The following is a 3,323-nucleotide window of genomic DNA, read 5'->3' as shown; positions in this document are numbered from 1 at the left end:
AAAAGCAAAAGGGATCATTCAACAGTTCACTCATGCAGTGAGTGCAGCCAAAGCCACACTGGCAGAGCTGAGGTGGTATGCCACAAGGGTGACAGTGGCCAGAAGAATAAAGGACTAACACACTGCTACAGCAGAGCAGAACACATAAGCCACATCAGCAACAAGAACAGCTTGTCAGATTGTGCTTTTAAGCTCACAGTCTTTGCAGGTGTCAAGAACAACCACCATTGGTCTGTTTCCCTAAGAACGCAATGCAGACATCTCCACTCAGATTTTTAGAGCTGTTAAGTGCCTAGGTGCCCTCACACCTTTGCCTGTGTTCCCCTGCAATTGCATCCTTCAACGAAGGTTTACAAACCCCAAAGGAACGCAAGGATGTAAAAAATGTTTAGATAATTCAAAATATTCAAATCACAGCTCACCAGGTCTGAGGCCAATCTACTACAGTTTGAGAAATATTTTAATCTCACTTAGTAATTCACCTTTTTAAGACTCTTGAAGCCTTTCTCTGCTGCCAGAGAATAGATTTGGGTCTAAGCAGCACTTACAGTTTTGCTGTTTATTGTTCAGGATACAATCCTGCCCCAGTGATGTTAGTGATACCTGTACAACTGAATCATAGAATCACAGAACAGTTTAGGTTGGAAGGGACCTCAAAGATCATTTAGTTCCAACCTCCTGCCACAGGCAGGGACATCTATTCGCTCAGGCCTCATCTGGCCTAGCCTTGAACACCTCCAGGGAGATTGCTCAAGGCCTCATCTAACCTAGAGTTGAACATCTGCAGGAAGCAAGCTCCCTGAGCAACCCGTTCCAGTGTTTTACCAGCCTCACTGTAAAGAACCCTTTCCTAACATCCAGTTTAAATCTTCCCTCTGCCAGTTTAAACCCATTACTCCTCATCCTGTCATTACAAGACCTTGTCAATAGTTCCTCCCCAGCCCTTCTGTAGGTCCCCTTCAGATACTGGAAGGCCACTACAATGTCTCCTCAAACCCTTCTCTTCTCCAGACTGAAGACCCCCAACTCTCATAGCCTCTCCTCATAGCAGAGGTGCTCCAGCCCTCTGATCATCTTCGTGGCCCTCCTCCAACAGTTCCATGTCCTTCCTGTGCTGAGGGCTCCAGAACTGCACACAGTGCTCCAGGTGGGGTCTGATGAGAGCAAGAGTCAAGAAGAAGAGTCCCCTCCCTTGCCCTGCTGGCCACACTTCTCTTCATGCAGCCCAGGACACACTTGGCTGTCTGGGCTGCACATGCGCACTGATGGCTCTTGTTGAGCTTTTCATCAACCAAGACCATCAAGTCTTTTTCCTCAGGGCTGCTCTCAGACATTTGCCACCCAGCCTGTTTCTGTGCTTGGGATTGAGCCGACTCAGGTGCAGGACCTTGCATTTGGCCTTGTTGAATTTCATGAGGTGGGCCTGGGCCCACCTCTCCAGCCTGTCCAGGTCCCTCTGGATGGATCCCTTCTCTCTAGCAGGTCAACTGTGCCACACAGTTTAGTGTTGTCTGCAAACTTGCTGAGGGTGCACTCAATTCCTCTGTCCATATCACTGGCAAAGATGTTAAGCAGCACTGGTCCCAGCACTGACCCCTGAGGGACACAACTTGTCACTGGTCCCCAGGTGGACATTGTGCCCTTGATCACTACTCTCTGTGTGCAACTATTCAGAGAATTCCTTATCCAGCAAGTACTCCACCCATCAAGTCCATGTTTTTCCAGTTTGGTGACCAAGATGTCATGTGGGACAGAGTCAAATGCCTTACTCAGGCCCAGGTAGATCATAGAATCATAGAATCAACCAGGTTGGAAGAGACCTCCAAGATCATTCAGTCCAACCTAGCACCCAGCCCTATCCAGTCAACTAGAGACCATGGCACCAAGTGCCTCAGCCAGGCTTTGCTTGAACCCCTCCAGGAACAGCAACTCCACCACCTCCCTGGGCAGCCCATTCCAATGGCAAATCACTCTCTCTGTGAAGAACTTCCTCCTAACATCCAGCCTATACCTCCCCGGCACAACTTGCAACTGTGTCCCCTTGTTCTGTTGTTTGGAGCACTTGCCATTGAAGATTGAGGCAAAGAAGTCATTGGCACCTCAGCCTTATCCATATCCTTTGTTACCAGTTCTCTATTTCCCTTCCAGAAGGGTCCCACATTCTCCCTAGTCCTCCTCTCACTAATATACCTGAAGAAATTATTCTTGTTCCTCTTAATGTCCCTAAACAGATTCAGTTCTAGCCATGCTTTAGCTTTCCTAACCTGATCTCTAGTTGCACAAACAATTTCCTTGGTTTTGTTCCAGGAAGCTAAAAAAAAAATTAAAAAAAAAAAAAGGTGCAGGGAAGAGCACAAATGCAGCCCTCCACTACCATGAATTGTGCTGTCAAGTTTCCTGCATCTGGGGAAATCACAGGGGTCAGCACACCTGGACTGCAAAGGATAAGCCTCATCCTGGGAAAACCACCTACCTGACCATGGCGTCTCCCCTGCCAGGTGAGTATGAACCTATGAAATGGATTCCATTTAAGGTGAAACAGTAGAACTAATATGGAAATGGATGCATAAAAGCTTGTGGTTTGAGTCAGTCTTGTTTTGTGAAGAAGAGATGGGACAAGGGCAGTGTTTCATATTTTACAGTATCACAGTATCACAGTATCACAGTATCACCAAGGTTGGAAGAGACCTCACAGATCATCAAGTCCAACCCTTTACCACCGAGCTCAAGGCCAGACCATGGCACCAAGTGCCACGTCCAACCTTGCCTTGAACTGCTCCAGGGACGGCGACTCCACCACCTCCCCGGGCAGCCCATTCCAGTGTCCAATGACTCTCTCAGTGAAGAACTTTCTCCTCACCTCAAGCCGAAATTTCCCCTGGCACAGCCTGAGGCTGTGTCCTCTCGTTCTGGTGCTGGCCACCTGAGAGAAGAGAGCAACCTCCTCCTGGCCACAACCACCCTTCAGGTAGTTGTAGACAGCAATGAGGTCACCCCTGAGCCTCCTCTTCTCCAGGCTAAACAATCCCAGCTCCCTCAGCCTCTCCTCGTAGGGCTGTGCTCAAAGCCTCTCACCAGCCTCGTCGCCCTTCTCTGGACACGCTCAAGCATCTCAATGTCCCTCCTAATCTGGGGGACCCAGAACTGAACACAGTACTCAAGGTGTGGTCTAACCAGTGCAGAGTCCATCTCTCAGGGCTTCTTGGGTATACTTACTTCAGACAGAATTCCTGCCTGTCTTTTTTCCCTGTCACCTCCTGTGCAGAAATGAGCAATCTTTTTTTTTTTTCTTCCTTTTTTTTTTTTTTTTCTTTTTCATTGTT

General features: G+C 48.3%; 1 non-coding gene across 1 annotated transcript; it reads right to left on the bottom strand.

The window, feature by feature from the left end:
• Positions 1-2,342: 2,342 nt before the first annotated feature.
• Positions 2,343-2,506, bottom strand: LOC135175741 (U1 spliceosomal RNA). Its single transcript, XR_010302472.1, has one exon. It is a non-coding gene; the product is annotated as a U1 spliceosomal RNA (small nuclear RNA).
• Positions 2,507-3,323: the final 817 nt, after the last annotated feature.

Source organism: Pogoniulus pusillus, chromosome 5 (genome assembly GCF_015220805.1).
Source record: "Pogoniulus pusillus isolate bPogPus1 chromosome 5, bPogPus1.pri, whole genome shotgun sequence".
NCBI lineage: Eukaryota > Metazoa > Chordata > Aves > Piciformes > Lybiidae > Pogoniulus > Pogoniulus pusillus.
The sequence above is the reverse complement of the archived record's forward strand: the minus strand, read 5'-3'. Positions and strand labels throughout refer to the sequence as shown.